This window comes from Phyllobates terribilis, unplaced genomic scaffold (genome assembly GCF_046119375.1).
Source record: "Phyllobates terribilis strain yellow unplaced genomic scaffold, ASM4611937v1 Scaffold_11__3_contigs__length_659146591, whole genome shotgun sequence".
Taxonomy (NCBI): Eukaryota; Metazoa; Chordata; class Amphibia; order Anura; family Dendrobatidae; genus Phyllobates; species Phyllobates terribilis.
In genome coordinates, this window is record NW_027362771.1 from 408,649,424 (window position 1) to 408,670,552 (window position 21,129).

The following is a 21,129-nucleotide window of genomic DNA, read 5'->3' on the forward strand; positions in this document are numbered from 1 at the left end:
CAATTTATGTTTTCAGGATTTCCTTAGTATTGCACATGTGATGGAATTATTACCTGTATAATACTAATGAAATGCTGAAAACATGATCCGATGGTGGGTCTTGAGGACTGGAGTTGAGAATCACTGGTCTAGGGTGACTGCTGCATGACCCTCAATGGCAGAAAGGAATACTTCCATCAACACAGACTGAAAGGGGGTCACAACAAAAATTTAAATGGAGTCTCTTCTTGCGTTTGTTAACGCTACCAAACCCTAACCACCAGAGACAAGAGGACTTGTTGCTTGTTTGCCCTAATCTGCTATTTATGGTTAAAGAAAAAACTTTTGTTGACATTCATGATGCCCAGTCCTTGTTTCCTTGTTCTCACTGACTGCAGATGCCAAGTCATTAAGCCTGCCCATATACATAACAGATCAGTCACTCCTGTCAAAATACTGTGTGTCTGTGTATATATATATATATATATATATATATATATATATATATATATATATATATATATACTGTATATATACACACACACACATACTGTATGTAGTATGTATGTATGTATATAGCAGTTCATCAGGTTGAGGTCACCTGTTCAATGCCTCTTATAGAATGAGTTCAGTCATAGCATGTTATCTATCTGTGAGGAGCTGCCCACTTACTAAAGACTATGATACTTTTCCAGCAACGGACCACCATTTTTGTTAATATTATTATTGTGTTTTATTAGTGATTTACTTGTTATGTTTTATATAGTTCTGCTTACTTGTCAGTAAGATTCACTTGTAAAATGTCCAGCATTCCACTAATCTCATCTTTATCTCAGGAGTCCATTGTTCCAACAGCCAATGGTCTTATTGTGTGTGTGTGGATTGTGGACACAGTGGAGCTGTCACCACAGGGGGTCTTACATGCAGTCTCAGATGAAGGCTTCTAGAATATTCTTCATTGCTTTAGCGAACAGTGAATGCTTAAGGGTGTGATCACTTCTGACCTGGGAGGGGACCAGTGGAAGAAAGTGGAGACATGTTTTACAGAGTTGTGTGGAAGGATTGAAGGAAGATGATGGAGACCGTGGACTTGGAAGGATGGATGGATAAACATGTTACCATTATGAATTATGTCGTTTGGATTTAAACTTTCTTAAAAGGACTGCTGCTACTGGATACCTGTGCTTTCATCGTTTTATCTGCCATCTAGTGGATCATGGACTGTGGCTACAGACTATACTGGCCGGAGATACGAAATCTGTGGGCCAACCAAAAGTTGGGAGACAGTGAGTATGGCCTTATACAAAGCCAGTGGAACTACTGAACCCAGATTGGGAACTTGAGGACTGAGAGAACTGTATTTTGGCCATTTACCTGGAATTGCTTTATTACCATGGCTGTGATCAATAAAATATTGCTGCATCGTTAACCTGCCTAGGTGATTACTTACAACCCATAACCTCAGATCTCTACACTAGCTAATCCTAAAAAAAAGTATTTTATTATTCTACTGGTCCAGCAAATTAAAATTTCCTAACCCTAAGTATAGCCACAATCAGAAATGCTAGAAAAGATGCATTATGGCACAAGAGTGTCTTCCTATATATATAATTTAACTTCAACCTGGTTTTGCAAAAAAACTAATAATAATAGTAGTTCTACTTATAATAATAATAGAATCAAAACACGCCATTAAACGGATTCTCCACTACATGGAAAACCCTTTCTAAATTTCTATTCTTCCCCCCAGTAAAATAATGGCTGCCCTGGGGGATTGCGTGACATTGCTATGTCACGTGATCCCTGCAGCCAATCAGTGCTGGCTTCACTCTACCCTCCTTTGAACAAATGCAGACATCTGAAGCTGCTGCTGTCCTCTCACCACCTCATGATGTCAATTATGTAAAAAGGAGTGGAGACTGAAGCCAGCGATGATTGGCCGCAGGGAATTTTATGCCATGTGATCACTGAGATTGCCAGTGCTGACACCACTGGTACAGCGAAAGCACTGGAGATGAGTATAACTGTTATTATTTTACTGGGGGGAAACAGAGATTCAGAAGGGCTTGTCTGAGTAGTGGACAACCCCTTTAATACTAAATATTGAACAGGAGAGATTTTATGTGCTTGACATTGATGATCCAGGTAGCTTTAAAATCCAGATACTTACTTGAGTGCTCTTTAGATACCTAGAAAATGTAACCAATATTTTAAGATTCTCTTATAGCATCTTAAGCTTCTTAATGAGCTAAACATTTTATCTATGATCATTATGAACCTGCACCTTGACACACAACTTAAACCACTAGTGTAATAAGATGAACATGGCAATCTCAGATAAGAATCAATCCTTGATGCCTTTTACCCATTTTACAATACTAAGTTTAGTTTCTCATAACGTTTTTAACAGATCTGAAACCTAAATGTGCCCAAGGAATTACAACTGCAGAATTTTGCTGTATCAAGAATTATCAGATTTCCTTTCTGTCTCTTAAGTGAGACAGTAAGCACCATATTATTTGCTCCACCAGTTCTTCCAATCTTGCAATTCCCTGGTCTTCTGTGCTATATCGGGAATATTGGGTAAGTGGCACTTATATTTTTAAATGCAAATATAAAGACAGAAGAACTCTAAGGACATGCCATCCATGCCCATGTGTTACAGTAAACTGGAATGCTTTTCAATAAGAAATTTAACCCACTTTGATCACTACTTCAAGTCATTCTCCTCTGTCTATCTAGTATTTTGATCATCATCACACTGCTCTTCCATGTGAAGACAAGACTAGTCAGCATCAGACACTCATTCATAGACTATTTTTAAACAAGTGACAAGAGAAGCTGCTGCTATTAAGATGAAAAAGATATTCCGTGCCATGCTCGACATGTCTTCTAGTGTTCCACTCATGATGGATGCAACTTACTGAAATAATGTCTCTGATATTTGAATACCCCTTATAGATTCCCTTAATTGCAACAGAACAGTTCCAGAAACTTTGCCTGACTCTTACTGACCTAAAGCACAATGCCAACCATTCATGAAATGGCAAGGGATGCAGCAGATGTTAAAATGATTCATATTTAACCATATAATCTTTGAAGCTATTGATAAATCAGCTTTACATCATGAAGAGGAACCTACATTATTTCCTACCCTGTTTCTAATAATGTTCCATGGAATGATGAAATATGAAGTTTTAGGAGGCGGAACAACAAATTAATTTTGTTCTTAATGAGATCATTTAGCATTTTTTCATTGGATGTAATCTAAAATTTCAATTATAAAAAGAAAACCCTAAAGTTGATACCACTTTAATAGGAACCTGTTAGCTTGAAAATGCTGGGCAATTTATGGATAGCATGCTATAGAGCCGGGGAAGCTGAGAAAGTTTGTGGGATGATTAGTAGAGCTTGTACTTTTTTCATTAAAATCCCTGCTCATTCTGGGTTTAGCTGTCAATGGGGTGGTCCGAACCAGTGATCGACAGGCTTCCTTGTATAAGTGTGCATAGAGATATAGCTGTCAATCACTGATTGGAACCCACCCATATGACTCTTAAGCTCAGAATGAGCAAGGATTTCAATGAATGAAGAACAAGTTTAGTAATCATCCGCAAACCTATATATACAAATCTGCTCAGCTTCTCCTACTCCATAGTATACTGAACACAGCACAGCATTCCCAGGATGATGGCTTCCCTTTACAGAATATAGTGAGTAATGTGCTGTACAAGCTGTGGTTCTCTACTATGGAGCTGTTGGCACTCTATGATCTGACATTACGACACTCTATTCTTTACTAGAAGCTTTGCACTTTGAGGACATCTGTAATTCAGCATGTAAAGGGAAAAGAAAACAAGCTTTTTTTTCCAGATTCCTGATAAATCAGTGGAAAAAAATTTCCCTCTGAATAAAAGTCCCAATAAACATTAGATTAAAGTGCGCCAAATCTGACAATATCAGTGAGACCAGCCTTCCATCCAACGTGTATGGAAGCCTTGAATCTCAGAGCGTGTGAGTTGATATGCATTACATCGGGTAATGTTAATTGCAATGCGCTAGCCCCTTATTTTCAGATGAGAAAAAATCAAATCTACTCATGGTGTAGATGATGAGAGTTGTACTCTTATCTTTCTATTTGGTATATTGCTGTGGGCTGCACTATTTTTTCAAAGTTTTTTTTATGTAATCTTCAATGGAGGCTTCTAGCATTACCTCCAATGCAGCACTAAACTGAGCCTTATGGTGCAGTCAGACGACTATATAACATGGACGACGATCGCGGCGCTCAGACTGGCTGGTGCCTCTCCTGACCCGAGCATGACGGCATGTATTTCTATGCAGCTGTCACACTCGGGTCAGCAGAGCTGCCGGCCAGCCCGAGCACTTCGATGTGATCTTCGTCGATGTTATACGGCCATCTGATTGTGCCCTTATGATGCCCATACACATGAGCTAGCTGTTGGCCAAACACTTGTTCAGCTGGCACCTATTTATCCTGACTCAACTTTAACATGCATACTTGGCTAAGTGAGTACTTCTATTTCAGTGGGTAGGAGAGAATAATCCAACTACACCTACTATACCACCACACATCTGCATGGAAATCCAACATGACCAATACTTCTTTCCCTGAGACTCCCATACACATTAGATTATTCACTGATCCTACACAACCAATCTGTATTATGTATGTCAAGGAAAAGTCAAATCTTTTTACTTGAACAAAGTAATCAACTTTTTGTCCATTTTAACTACTCAGTCACTAGCAGTGGGACTAAGTAGGATACACTGTTAGTCCATGTTTTGATGGCTATAATAAAACTGTATAGGAGTCAACGCTATTCACAAGCAAAACTATTTAAAAAATCGAACCATTTTCTTGCATTGTCCTGATGTCATCCGATCCCGTTCTTGGCATAAATTCTACAGCTCCAGTGTACAGCAGTATTATGTCTGTATACATACGGCCTTAGAATTTTTATTACGGTCCTAAAGTAAACCGTTCTGCGGCACTGAGATTTCCAAATCCCGGTGAGAAATAGTTATATTTAGAAATAAAAGTTTTTCACTTGAAAGGCTTTCTCTTGTAAGTGTTACTAATCCTATAAGTTTTGTTTCACATCATTAAAGAGGAAAAAGGCTTCATTTCAGAATATATATAGAAGTGTTGATCCAAATAGTTTACTGTCGGTGTTATTTGGGAAGTTAGGTTATATAAAGTTTATTTCCTTACATAGAGGCAGAATTAACATCCTTTAACGACAATTGCATAAGAAATCAAATAACTTTTAAAAACTTGTAACTGTGTTAATAACTATATTTCATTTAGTATTCTAAAGCATTTACATCCACAGGGTAATAATGCACACACCATTCATCAGACCATTCTAGTTACTAAAAGGAAGAATAGATTTCACTTGGGGGATTAAATTATGAAATTGAATAGCTTGCTGTAATAGTTGGCTTTACAAAATAATAAGTTTGAAATAATCTTCAAGATCTTAATGTGCCGCACACAGACAAAAGTAATCATTTTTTCTAATCTTCGCAAGAAACCCAAAGAGCTTTTGTACACAACATTTTCACTTTAGTGGAGGAGGGAAAAGATATACATTAATTGTTGAGCATGGGTTTGTCTAGACGCATTGGTAAACTCCGTCAAACAACGAGCTGCATTTGTTGGAGAGCTTCGCATAAGTGGCTACAAGTTGGAGGACACATTTCTTCAGCGGCTTACATAGAAAATCGATTCATCAGTGAGTGCAAATATTCTCTGTACATTAATAAATAGACAAGAATAAATTTTGGTGAGATATAGAATTTGGTGTTTTCTGAGAGTTCTCAGAAATAACGTAAAATATAAAAATAAACATTTTTCTTGTTTGGTAATAGACGACAGAATTTTCCCGATTTGCATTCCTGGCTTATGTATTTACATGAAAGAATGCACGACACTATATATATTTTTTTTCCACATGCTATCTCCTCCAAAGAAAATCAGCTAATAAATTGACAAAGATGATCTTCAAATCAGTTTTTCAGCAAAAAATGACTGCGCAAGCCAAGCACAGAGGCGAGCTGCCTCGTAGGAAATGGTTCAAGCGGTAGTCAGCATATGACCTGCCGTGTTATCTTTTAACTGGGATAAAAGTTCCCTGCAGGGAATACAAGTTCCCAAATCTTCTGATCTGTGTGGGTACCAGCGGTGGGCAGGGCCGGCCTTAGGGTATATGGCGCCCTGTGCGAAATCCCTCTTGGCGCCCCCCCCCAAAGAAAAAAAATTAAACTCATGTAGGTGAAAACAACAAGTGCATTTTTTATTAATCAAATGATCAAGTAATAACAAGCAACAAAAGTTGAAAAGTTTTAAAGCCGCCACCACGATAAGGTAGACTCTTCTGGCAGGGCCCTACTCTAACCTATTAAAATTTTCTTAAAATATCCAATACTCTTTTTAGATATATTTTTATTTAGTTTTCTTTAAGGGAATGTGTCATATACATTTTTTTTTAAAAATGACCAATAATACCACATACAGGGAATACTGCCACACCATGACCAGACCACATATTACCACAACATAGTGACCGAATAATACCACACAGAAGGGGGAAAAACTGCCACACCATGACCAGACCACATATTACCACCACATTACTAATATTACCACCACATTACTAATATTACCATAAGTGTCATTATGCACGGGAGCTCTATACATGGTATGTATAATGTAAGTGTCCAGGTAATCTAGTGATCACCAGTGACATTATACACAGGAGCTCTGTATATAGTGTCAGTGTACAGGTAATACAGTGATCATCAGTGACATTATACACAGGAGCTCTGTATATAGTGTCAGTGTACAGGTAATACAGTGATCACCAGTGACATTATACACAGGAGCCCGGTACATAGTATATAGTGTAAGTGTACATGTAATACACTGACTCACTGGTGACGTCTCTAGGTGAAGTCCTTCAGCTACGCTTTTCTCCTTCATCCAGCACAGACCGCCATTACGTCTTCCAGCCAGGACTCGTCTCTGCATAAAATAACACAGTTATCTAGAGCACATTCCCCAACTTCTACATTACGCAGCTGAATACAGACGTGTATCCACCATCAATATATGGTTAGTTATTATACAACCTACCATTCCAAATATAAATTGTAATCCACCACGGTGCCCCCATTAACTGTAAATAGGCACTTAATATATAATTTAATTAGAACCTCTACTCTTTCCGCCAATTTGTTACCAGTTACACTCCTGCATCCGCAACGCCCCCTACTCTATACTTCCTGCTCCCCGCATTCATTATTTACATGCACCCCCTGCCCCAATTCATTATATCATGTCCTGCTCTCCCCACCCCATCATCATTTACTGTCCCCCACCCCACATTCATTATGTGCAGCTCATTATCCCCCTACTCCCAATTCCCCCATGTGCAGCTCATTTTCTCCCAATTCCCCCATGTGCAGCTCTCACCCCCCCATGTGCACATCTCTCATCCCCCTCCCCCACATGTGCCCCTCTCTCATCCCCCTCCCCCACATGTGCACCTCTCTCATCACACTCCCCCACATGTGCACCTCTCTCATCCCCCTCCCCCACATGTGCACCTCTCTCATCCCCCTCCCCCACATGTGCACCTCTCTCATCCCCCCCATGTGCACATCTCTCATCCCCCTCCCCCACATGTGCACCTCTCTCATCCCCCTCCCCCACATGTGCACCTCTCTCATCCCCCTCCCCCACATGTGCACACCTCTCATCCCCCTCCCCCACATGTGCACCTCTCTCATCCCCCTCCCCCACATGTGCACCTCTCTCATTCCCCTCCCCCACATGTGCACCTCCCATTCCCCCCACTCCTAGTAAATTGTATTTAAAAAAAAAAAAAAACTTGTTATACTTACCCCCATGCGATCCCTGCAGAATCCTCGTCCAAATCGATGACACCAGGTTCTCCTGACTTCCGGTCATGTGACGGTGCCGTCACATGACCGGAAGTCAGAGAAATCATGACAGAGATGTTCCGGCCCCGGCGCTTAGCATGGGGCCGGGGGCCCCATGAGGAGAGAGACACACAAGAGGGGGGCCCCCAAGGGGGCCCCTACCGGCCGGGCCCCATACTGGAGTCAGGGCAGTCATGCCCTGATGGCGGCCCTGCTGGAGGCTGAAGGGGCCCCCTCTCCCTCGGGGCCCCCGTTCAATGAACCGGCTGCACGGGCGGTAGTTCCGCCCCTGTGTGTGAGGAGGAGAGAGTGCAGCGCGCCCGGGTCCCGGCCGGACATTTCAGAGCAGAGAGGGGGCGCCGGCGCCTGAGCACAGAAGAAACGCTGGGCGCTCCCTCTCTGCTCTTCCATAAGAAAAATACCGACGGGGAGGGAGCCAGCGCAGCGCCCCCCTTCACTCTCAAGTTTGAGGCGCCCTGTGCAGTTGCACAGCTGGCACGCCCCAAAGGCCGGCCCTGGCGGTGGGACACCCATAAATCCGTACAGTTATCATCTATGCAGCTGATAGGTGATAACTTGTTTTATCCGGACAACCCCTTTAATCTTGTGTATATGGGTTGCCCTAGTCCTCTAAAATCACATCTAGACATGTACGTATAGCTTAGGACATCTGCCTGGTGTTTTAAGAAAGTTCAATAACATAAGTACAAAAACCCTTATTCACCTGCATCAACAAACCTGGAGCATAATAGGGGTTTGCAGCTGAGCTTTATATTCCTACGTAAGCATCTTTTACTTAAACAGACATTTGTGTCCTTTAGAAATATATGTTATATTGCTTTTACTGTTACTTGTAAATGAAACCTTCTGCAAAACAAAACCTATCTGCAGTAGTGAAGAAATTGCTACTTGAGTTCCATTAATACTGATTCCAAACCTTTAAAGGAATATCATATTGCATTTGCCATAGAAAGCCAACCATACATGACAAATATGGCAAAAACTACTCTATGTGTTGCAATATACCCAGCTCAAGGCAATAGGTGTACTGGCCACCCATTAGAACTGTTGTTTGAGAGTCCATGACTAGTTAGAGCAATCAATAAAGTTTAAGAACCTGCAGAAAGAAAAGAAAAATATAAGTGATAAGAGCTCTCAAAATATATGTGTTATCATGTGTATTATGGTCAAGGTAAAGAGTTGTGTCTGTTTGTTGTAGGATCGTAACTTTAATTTTTCCACATAAGAAAAACAAGTTACAAGTCAACTTGAATCTACGGCAAAAATCCTGACCATCTCTTACTAATAGAAAAAATATATTCGTAATGTGTTAGCCAGTAAATAGAAAAGATAAAGGCTGTGAGTCTGCGGAGTTGATGCCTTTTAATGGTTAACTGAAAAGATGATGAAAAATAGCAGGCTTTCAGGACTACTTATGACTTTTATTCATGAAACGATGCATGAAACCACTACCTTAGTAGTCTTGAAAGTTTGCTATTTGTCATCATGCGTTTACAACAAGTCTTACAAGCCATTTAAAGGGAATTTCAGGGGAAATATAGGTAAAGCAGCTTGAAATAATAAGTTACTAATACAGTTGTATTAGCCCAGATACCCTTATTTGCTCGTAGACGCTCCTTCCCGGCTTCTGCACTTCCTTTTCTCCACTCAATAAAGAACAGAGATTCCTGTTTGGAGACATAACCTGAAAGGTTTATTAATGGCGCCAATTGACTGCTAATTTCAATAGCTAGGCCAGCAATTTTAGCTGTGTACTCTCAGTCAGCCTTAATGCCTAGGAGTTGAGATCCTTCTAGGGGTGCCTATATACATTAGATAGAGGTTGGTTGAAGTCTTGTTTGTCTGACAGCTATCTCTCCCATATCTTTCATACAAATATACTCTAAAATTGGCCTGAGAGGGGACTCGTTTTTTTGGGAGAGATGAGTAGGCTGCTGCCAATCACCCTTGGTGGAGGTTTTATCTCCCATGGGTACAAATGGATTGGGTGTTGTAATTCAAACAGATTGGGTCTTGTAATTTAACATGTTCAATCCTTCTTACCCCTAGCAGCAACTGTAAAAAGAAAATCAAGAGGCCAGATACACATTAGATGGTTGCCAGTCCTAATAAAATTGATGGGTACAGTTGATATAATGGGTATGGAGGCCTTTATCCTTCCTTGTTCAGGGCAAGTATAACATGTATACTACGCTGATGCTAGTTAGATAAATATAAGTATGTAGGATCTAAAGGAGGCCTTACACATAAGAGGGTATCAACTACCTCCTCACAGCAGGCGAAATAAGCTCTCTCCAGAGGAGTCTAGCAGTTACATACTCAAGTATATACACACGTGGTCAAAATTGTTGGTACCCCTCATTTAATGAAAGAATAACCCACAATGGTCCCAGAAATAACTTGAATCTGACAAAAGTAATAATAAATTAAAAATCTATTAAAACAAAGAAATGAAAGTCAGACATTGCTTTTCTGCTTCCACAGAATTTAAAAAAAAATTAAACTCGTGAAATAGACCTGGACAGAAATGATGGTACTCTTAACTTAATATTTTGTTGAACAACCTTTTGAGGCAATCACTGCAATCAAACGATTCCTGTAACTGTCAATGAGACTTCTGCACCTCTCGACAGGTATTTGGGCCCACTCCTCATGAGCAAACTGCTCCAGTTGTCTTGTGTTTGAAGGTTGCCTTTTTCAGATGGCATGTTTCAGCTTTTTCCAAAGATGCTTAATAGGATTTAGGTCAGTGCTCATAGAAGGCCACTTCAGAATAGTCCAATGTTTTCCTCTCAGCCATTCTTGGGTGTTTTTAGCTGTGTGTTTTGGGTCATTATCCTGTAGCAAGACCCATGACCTGCGACTGAGACCAAGTTTTCTGACAATGAGCAACACATTTCTCTCTAGAATCCCTTGATAGTCTTGAGATTTCATTGTACACTGCACAGATTCAAGACACCCTGTGCCAGATGCAGCAAAGCAGCCCCAGAACATAACAGAGCCTCCTCCATGTTTCACAGTAGGGACAGTGTTCTTTTCTTGATATGCTTAATTTTTCTGCTTGTGAACATAGAGCTGATGTGCCTTGACAAAAACTTCCATTTTTGTCTCATCTGTCTATAGGACGTTCTCCCAGAAGCTTTGTGACTTGTCAACATGTAGTTTGGCAAATTCCAGTCTGGCTTTTTTTATGATTTTTTTCCAACAATGGTGTTTTCCTTGGTCGTCTCCCATGAAGTCCACTTTGGAACGATGAATGGTGCGATCTGACACTGATGTTCCTTGAGCTTGAAGCTCACCTTTAATCTCTTTAGAAATTATCCTGGGCTCTTTTGTTACCATTCGTATTATCCGTCTCTTTGATTTGTCATCAGTTTTCCACCTGTGGCCACGTCCAGGAACGTTGGCTACAATCACATGGATCTTAAATTTCTGAATAATATGTGCAACTGTAGTCACAGGAACATCGAGCTGCTTGGAGATGGTCTTAAAACCTTTACCTTTAACATGCTGGTCTATATTTTCTTTATAATCTCCTGAGACAACTCTTTCCTTTGCTCCCTCTGGTCCATGTCACCAAACAGCACAGTGAGTATCTGTAGCCCTATATACAGGCTTACTGACTGATTACAAGATTGTAGACATCTGTGATGCTAATTAGTGGACACAACTTGATTAAACATGTCCCTTTTGTCACATTATTTTCAGGGGTACCATCATTTCTGTTCAGGCCTATTTCATGAGTTTAATTTTTTTTAAATTCTGTGGAAGCAGAGTTGAAAAGCAATGTCTGAAGTTCATTTGTTCATTTTCATAGATTTTTAATTTCTTATTACTTTTGTCAGATTCAAGTTATTTCTGTGACCATTGTGGGTTTTTCTTTTAATAAACGAGGGGTACCAACAATTTTGACCACGTATGTAGGTGTATATTTGGGTTAGGAAAAATCCCGTAGTTGAGAGTAAATGCTGAGAAAGTAACAGTTTTTAGATTAATTCCAAGGAAAAACTGTTGGGCAATTGATGCAAATCGAAAAGCAACAATTCTCAGTGAGTCTGAACTTTAAGAGTCCCTGGAGGAGAAACCTTTTAACAGAGGGAACCGTTGATGGCAATGGAACCAAAGTGGCTAATAAGGCATTACTAAGATCAATAATGCCAATGAATATTTGTGCTGAATACTGTTAGTTTTATAAATCTCAGGCCTCTGTTGTAAAATTTCCATCTAGTTTGATACCATATTTTCATAAAAATGGGATAAATGGCAGAAAGGTAACAGCAGGCTTAACAAATGTAAGTTGTAGGTTTGCTTCTTGTTAGCGTATCATTCTCCTCTATGTATAATTTTTGCTAAATAGAAGCAGTTGAAAAACAGAAGGATCAGGTTTGTTTGTACTACATTAGTGATGGTTGATAAATTTTACTTGCATTTTATTAATAAATGCAATCCATACCAGACATCTGAAGAGCTAAAAAGAAGCAGGAAGCGGGCAATAATTGTTTGTTTGCATGCACGTGTAATTGATCATAATAGTTCTGTTGCAGAGCCTCGGAAATAGAAACAATCAAGGAGATTATTAAGACAGTAATAAATGTATTAACTGCTACTAGATTGTTATATTTATACGCTATGACTTTAGTAATTGGTGCACTTTGTGGCCACTTATGTTACTATTATAATATCTACTCAACAATAATTAACTGCTGGCTGTTTAGCCATATATAGAGAGTGTATTAGTAAATGTATTGGATCAAAAAAATATATTAAATTTACAGGAACACTAAAACTACAAATGAGTATAGTAAATAAGAAATATTGCTGAGTTCGCTTTTTGTTAATCCGCAGCATTTTCTGTGTAATCCTGAAACAGTCAGCCTTGTAGAAATCCTGCAAAGAACATGGGTTCATCTCCTGCTGATCAGCTCCACATTCAACTGACAGCCGGCGGGAGCCAATATTTTGCTATAGAGGGAATCTGTCAATAGGGTTTTTTCTATTTAAACTGAGAGCAGCATAATGTAAGGTCAGAGAGCCTAATTCCAGGGATGTGTCACTTATTAGTCTGTATGCTGTAGTTTCAATACAATCAGCGTTATATCAGCAGGAGATTATCACTGCTCGGACTAGGTGTCTTGTGCAAGTCAGTCTGTCTAACCTGTGTATCCCCACCCCACCACTGATTGGCAGCTTGCTGACATTGCACAGTATAGTATGTGGATGCGGTGGTGCCAGTGAAAGCCACGCTTCCTCCAGGAAGAGACAGTATGATGGATTGATTTGAATCTTTTATTGAAAAGCTACAATACTATGCGTTTTTCGGATGTCCCGTCCGCTTCTTCAGGTACATAGCTCGTACTACCGCATCCACATACTCTTTGTCTTGTTAAGGATCCCTGGAGATTCGTGCCGGCTGCAGCACCTCGTTTTATATCTTTTCAATGAGTTGAGCATGTCACAACCCTGAAAGGTGAGCAATTTCATTTATTATTATTTTCACGATTGGTTATCGGATTTCAGCGTTATTGAGCACCCAATTTTCTTTACTTCTTTCAATGCACAGTGTACACAGGAAGCTGTCAATCAGTGGTGTGGACGGGGTTAAACAGAGCTCAGCATTCATAGCACTGCTATATGTACAGCAGAGAAATCAGGGATTCTATCAAAGCTGCACCACGCCCAAAAAGTGATACATCGCTGCAATTAGGCTTTCTGTCCCCACATAATGCTGATCTCAGATTACATAGCAAAAACCTACTGACAGATTCCCTTAAAAAAACAGAACCCAGCAGAGAGACATCTTTTTTAACCAGTTGTCTTATAGCCACACAAAGGACAGTGAGGATCAAGAGGTGGCCATGGCTGAGCCTGTGCCACACACAGAGAGAACATTTATTTAACATTTTTTAGTTTTAATTATGAGACAAAACTGGATAAAAAAGGGTGGAGATTAGAGGAGAAGAAGCTAGGTTATTGATAACCATTTGGTGCATTTTCTGTGTTTCGAGTTCCTTTATAAAGCCATAGGTCTTTCATGGAAATGACTAAAGATTTCTAAAATTAACTAGTTTTATCTCTTGAAATTGGTCTTATTATTTATGAATATATTTTGAAACTTTTATTTGTAATGTGTAAATTGCTAGATCTCTTTTTCAAGTTTCAAAATATCCGACATAAGCAGACTGTAGTAGTTACAAAAATATTTCAAACTTTCTCCCCAGAGTTTTGTAGTAATGCTGTAATTTTACCTTGGGTAACTGAGTGTCACTGTACAGCCCTAACCTTACATGTAGATTTACAGCATGACTGATTTCAAACATGTATTTTTTGTATTTGTGAATCATAATAATACTAGGCAAACAGTAAAAGGCCTTTAAATTGGTGCTTCACTACTATGATATTCATGACCTTTAGATAGGTTATGAATATCAAATCAGATCGAGTCCAACACGCAGCAGCTACACTAAACAGCTGTTTTCAGCTTAAAAGGCTGCATGATGTAATCATTTAGGCCACATTCACACATTCAGTATTTGTGCAGTATTTTACATAAGTATTTGCAAGCTAAAACCAGGAGTGGGTGAGAAATACAGAAGTGGTGACGTGTTTCTATTATACTTTTCCTGTGATTGTTCAACTCCTGATTTTGGCTTACAAATACTGATGTAAAATACTGACCAAATACTGAATGTGTGAACATCGCCTAACTCTTCTGCATACTCCTGGGCACCGTATCTCATGTGACTACTGGCCAGAAGGAGGGTGAGCTGAATTACAGGATGCAGAATAGTATGCCAAGTTGAAAACTGAGATCTTGGCACACTGAGGAGTAACTCTGACTGTGAGGGCACAACGGGTGCCCCACCGGGCCTATCACGGTGACACACCTCCTCGGTCGCAAATTTTCGACCTGTTACATATGGTTCAAAAGTGGTTGCAACCAGTATCTTCCTCCCTAGCACAGATGGTGGAGCGTGTCATCATGGACAGGCTCATACACTCCCTTCTGAGGCCGGTGCAGTCATGGGTTGCCCAGGGAGAACCTTAGAATGTTGATGGCCTTGTGGGCCTGGTGGACTGGTACCAGGCAGTCAAGTGTGTAACATACCTGGCGACGTCTTTGCATAGTGGTCCATCTCCCACTGTGCAAGAGCGCGCACTTGAGAATGTCTCTCTCGCTTCCCTCCATGCTGTCTGTTTGTGTCTGTTTCTGCTGCTTAAGGGCGGAGCCCGATCACTTCCTGCTTTTTGTACCTGCTGTGGGTCACACCCCTTGTGCGTCCTCAGCCTATTGCTGTCTGTCACCTGGTATTTAACCCAGCTGCTCCAATCAATCCCTGCCTGAGCATCTTGCCCTGTCAGTTGGCTTTTGTCTCTGACATGCCAGGTCCTGTCTATGTTACCTGTCTTCCAGTATCTGTTCCCATGTCTGTACTGTGTCCTATCTGTGTACCCTAACCTGCAGTCTGTACACGTTCCTTGCCTGTTTGTTCCGCCTTCCTGGAGGCTGTATTTCCAGGCCAGTCTGAACACGCTCCTTGCCTGTTCGTCCTGCCTCTCTGAGGGCCGTATTCCCAGACCCGCTCCTGTATCCCGCTGCAGTGTCGGTCTCCTCCGTACACTCAGTTCCAGTCTGAACTCTCTCCTATCTTTTACCTGTTTTGCCTCTATGTCTGTCCCTTCCCTTTTCCTGCATTGTCTGAACCTGTACCTAACTCCCTCTTGTTGTCGCTGTACTTCAGCTGTGAGTTTTGTGCTCTCTCGTTACTTCTTTGTAAGCATCTAGTTTGTTTCTGGCTCCGCCTTTCCCTTCCTGCCTGTCCTGTGTGAACAGTGTCCTGTCTCCTCTGCCCAGCTCTGACCCTTGCTTGCTGCTCCGGCAGTCTCGCTCTGCTCCCTCTTTCTCACTGCTCCGGCAGTCTCGTTCTGCTCTCTTCCTTTACCTCACTGCTCCGGCAGTCTCGCTCAGCTCCCTCTTTCTCACTGCTCCGGCTGTCTCGTTCTGCTCTCTCCTTCTTTCTCACTGCTCCAGCAGTCTCGCTCTGCTCCTTCTTTCTCACTGCTCTGGCAGTCTCGTTCTGCTCTCTCCCCTTTGCTCGCTGCTCTGGCAGTCTCGTTCTGCTCCCTCTTGCTCGCTGCTCCGGCAGTCTGCTCTGACCCTTTGCTCGCTGCTCCGGCAGTCCTACTCTGCTCTGACCCTTTGCTCGCTGCTCCGGCAGTCCTACTCTGCTCTGACCCTTTGCTCGCTGCTCCGGCAGTCCTACTCTGCTCTGACCCTTTGCTCACTGCTCCGGCAGTCTCGCCCTGCTCCCTCTTGCTCGCTGCTCCGGCAGTCTCGCCCTGCTCCCTCTAGATTGCTGCTTCGGTAGTTTGCTCTGACCCTTTGCTCGCTGCTCCGGCAGTCCTACCCTGCTCTTACCCTTTGCTCGCTGCTCCGGCAGTCTCGCTCTGCTCAGACCCTTTGCTCGCTGCTCCGGCAGCCTCGTTCTGCTCTGACTCTTTGCTCCGCTCCTGGCGGCCTCGTCTTGCTCTGCTCTTGCCCGCCGCTCCGAGCGGTCTCAACTTGCTGTGTTTGTATACCGCTTCTGCGGTTCTGTTCCAGAAGTCCCAGTCTGTACTGGGTCCTATCCTCTCTGTGCTCCAACCTGTTGTACCTGCCAGTACCTCCCCGTCTGCATACCAGTGTGCCAGCCTAAACCTTCCAGTTCCTGTATTCCCCGGTGTGGGCCAACAGCCGTGTCCGGAGTCTGACCTGGAGTAGACCCTGGTCCCTCTGCTCGGTTCCTCCCTGGTGCACTGGCATTGTATGCCATCGTGTAATCTTGGTCGGATCGGGCAGACACTTAGTTACGCCCCTCCAGGCACTCTCCGGTACGGTACAGTGGAATCACTACAATCACACGCACACGCCGCTCAGCCCGGGTGTGTGCATTACAAAGTGTTCCTTGGGGAAGCAAGGGGTCTTAATATTTCTATACTGGGGTTCCCAAAGGGGGGACTGAAACCCAAAAGAAGGGAACTAGAGTCACATCTGAGGGTGTCTAAGTGCCCAGTAAGCGTCTGAGTTGTTGCCGAAGGCCCCATCTAATGACGTGATTTGTTAGAGGTGTCATCACTCCCCGGGTCACATAGCCGCCCATTGCCCCATGACCAACGATCCAATGGACTGAAGCATCAGTCAGCGCTGCACATCCTGCCGCAGTGTTGACCCTCAACCTGGTGAGGGACTGCAGGCATGTCCTGTATCAATGAACGGTGTGCCAATGACTGGTTTGATGGACTCAGGAAGTTTGGAAACCCTAGCGAGGGCCACACTTCCTCAACGGCTAATTCCTGGAAAGATGGTGGGCATTTGCTTTATCCATGGGGACGCTAAATACTATCCTGTGGCCCGTGTGATCATTGACACAAACTGTGGCACCGAATCCCATGAGGTTGGAGTAGAAAAGAATCTATTGCACCCTGTTATAATATGGCGGAACTTTGCCATGTTTTGGGACTTGTGAGGAAAAGTGGGTTGGCCTGGTTACTCAAACAACAGCCAGGTTGCACTACTTAAAGAAAACTTGCCGCAGCCCGAGTCTAGTGGCTTTTCCTTTTGTGTGCTGGTTGGAAATAAGGATAAAGCAGGGTCCCCCGAGGCCAACATCCCTAAGCTGGGGTTGTCTAGGGGATATTATGGAACCATTCAACTCAGGAACCTAACTCTTAAGGGAGCGTTTGATAATGTAACTGTAGTAAATGTGGTTGCTCCAGAGCCACAGACCGACACCCGATATCCTTATTTTGCCATGAATGGGGAGTTATTATATTGTGTCACCAAGCAGAGGGGAAAAGCGATGGAGCATTTATTGTTACCAGGATCTTTTACCGAAGCAGGGTGTTAGACATGGCCCATACTCATGTCTTAGGTTGTCATCTGGGGGCAGACAAAGCCAGAAATGGATGCTTCAGAGGTTCTTCTGACCCAGCTGTCACCAAGATATCATGAATTATTGAAGGTCATGTCCCACTTGCCAGCTAACCTCCAGGGTCGCTCATTTCCATAGCTCCTTAGTGCCGTTACCCATCATTGAGGTCCTGTTAAATCACATAGCGATGGATTTAATGAGACCCCTGATCAAGCCTGCCAGAGAGCATCAGTATATCCTCGTAGTCCTCAATTATGCTAAATGGTACCCAGAGGCAGTACCATTAAGAAACTCCTCCATTAATTGTGTAGCCTGAAAGCTTGTCCATATTTTTTCCCAAACAGGACTCCATTCATGTCGAAAGTCATGAGAGAGTTGTGCAAAGCCCTGCAGATAACACAACTCAGGACCACCCGCAGATGGACGATCTCATGGAAAGGTTTAATAAAACCTTGGAGGCCATGCTAAATAAGGTTGTAGAGAAGGATTGCAAAGACTGGGACTGTCTACTGCCATATCTGCTATTTTCCATCAGAGAAGTTCCCCAGGGCTCTACTGTTTTTTTTCCTTTTGAGCTTTTGTATGGCCAAGTGATCTCCAGAAGCTGAGACAACATTCCAGGAACTGAAGCTAGCTCTGTGTAAACAGCCAGCGCAGGTGATTCCGGACTTCTCCAAGGAATTTGTGGTCCAGACACATCAGATGTTGGATTGGGGGCCATCTTGTCTCAGGAAGTGAACAGCGAAGAGCACACAATAATGTACCTGAGTTGAAAACTGTGTTCCTGCAAGAAAAACTATTCCACTGGGAAAAAGTGTGTGCTGAACACTCTAAAATACTACCTATTAGCTAGAAAATTCAGGTTAGTGTCAGAACATGCCCTGCTGACATGGATGTGGGGGAAGACCAGGTGGTGTCTAGCTCTTTAGGATTTTAGCTTCCATGTAGAGTATAGGCCAGGAAAACTAGGGTCCACTGTATGATGACGAAAGGTGCCAAGCCCCCCCCCCCATTGGACAGAGAGGGATATGCAAGATGGCTGTTGGACACATTGTTGAAGGGAGATATGTATCACATAGCTGGTTATCCTCAGTGATGTAAGCGCAGAAGCAAGTTTCGGCACATTTAGTGCTGAAAGTGTTAATTTTTTTTTATTATTTACTCACTTATATAGTGCTATTAATTCCACAGCACTTTACGGACATTATCAGCACTGTCCCCATTGGGGCTCACAATCTACATGATGATAGGCCATGTCCAGGTTTACGAGCAGTCAGAAACATGGGTGGGATTGGCTGCTCATATATCCCCACCCTGGGGAGTGGTATGGCGGATATAAGGAAACCCAGCTATATCATTATTACACAGAATGTGGAGGTAAGAAGACCTTCTGTGTGATGTCTCCAGACTGAATTTGTGTACTGGATGCTATTCAGCACAAGTCTACCAAATCAACACCAATGTGCCGTTATTTTGACTGTTTACTTAGTTTTTTTTTGTCTGCACTGAAAGGCCATTTATTTCCTTTGTTTGAGGCAAGGTTTATGAAGTCTTAATAAACCAGCCTGGACATTTTACTTAAACCTCTTCCCTTGCCTCCCTTCCCTACCTCAATGCAATTGAGTGAGCAAAAACTTTACAGGTGCCAATAGTTCAACATCACCAATTAATGCCGAACTGTCTGATAAATAAGTAACAAGAAATCATCTTATTTAGCTTCATTTTCGCTTTTCTTTGCTCAGCTTAAATCCATGTCAGTGAAATCCATTGACAATTTCAAGCTCTGGTCACAAATATCCCTCTGACATTTACCTTTAAGTAAAAATAAGGTTCAGACAGGTTGGAATTTAATCCATCAACACTATTGTCATGTAATCATCTGTCACAATGGAAAAAAATATGGTCTTGTAGTTAAACAGAATGTGCAAGGTTGTGGCAATAGTTGATGATGATAAATTTTATACTGGACCATGATCGCTGCTTAGTGTAAATATGGCAAGTGATCAATGAACAAATGAAAAAATGTTCATTTGTCATCGATCACATCTTTTATGTGGCCAGAAAATTATGGTTGGTTGGCAGCACATTCAAGTTTATGACAATTAAATGGAGGGAGAAAGAATGATTGTACTAACACTCTCACTAACACTAACACTAACACTCTGTACTAACACTAACACCAGGGGAGGAGTCCTGAAGAGATAATTTGCATATTCCCACTGCATTTTGGGGTAAGTGAAGAGTCTCCGCGAGCTCAAAGAACACTGGATTTTGGCTGTTGGAGCTGAAAAGAGGATATCGGTAAACCAGGGGAGGAGTCCTGAGGAGATAATTTGCATATTCCCACTGCATTTTGGGGTAAGTGAAGAGTCTCCGCGAGCTCAAAGAACACTGGATTTTGGCTGTTGGAGCTGAAAAGAGGACATCGGTAAACCAGGGGAGGAGTCCTGAGGAGATAATTTGCATATTCCCACTGCATTTTGGGGTAAGTGAAGAGTCTCCGCGAGCTCAAAGAACACTGGATTTTGGCTGTTGGAGCTGAAAAGAGGACATCGGTAAACCAGGGGAGGAGTCCTGAGGAGATAATTTGCATATTCCCACTGCATTTTGGGGTAAGTGAAGAGTCTCCGCGAGCTCAAAGAACACTGGATTTTGGCTGTTGGAGCTGAAAAGAGGACATCGGTAAACCAGGGGAGGAGTCCTGAGGAGATAATTTGCATATTCCCACTGCATTTTGGGGTAAGTGAAGAGTCTCCGCGAGCTCAAAGAACACTGGATTTTGGCTGTTGGAGCTGAAAAGAGGACATCGGTAAACCAGGGGAGGAGTCCTGAGGAGATAATTTGCATATTCCCACTGCATTTTGGGGTAAGTGAAGAGTCTCCGCGAGCTCAAAGAACACTGGATTTTGGCTGTTGGAGCTGAAAAGAGGACATCGGTAAACCAGGGGAGGAGTCCTGAGGAGATAATTTGCATATTCCCACTGCATTTTGGGGTAAGTGAAGAGTCTCCGCGAGCTCAAAGAACACTGGATTTTGGCTGTTGGAGCTGAAAAGAGGACATCGGTAAACCAGGGGAGGAGTCCTGAGGAGATAATTTGCATATTCCCACTGCATTTTGGGGTAAGTGAAGAGTCTCCGCGAGCTCAAAGAACACTGGATTTTGGCTGTTGGAGATGAAAAGAGGACATCGGTAAACCGCGCGCATTTTGAGGCTTTTTTTTTTTTTTTTAAGCTTTTTTTTTTTCACTGTTTT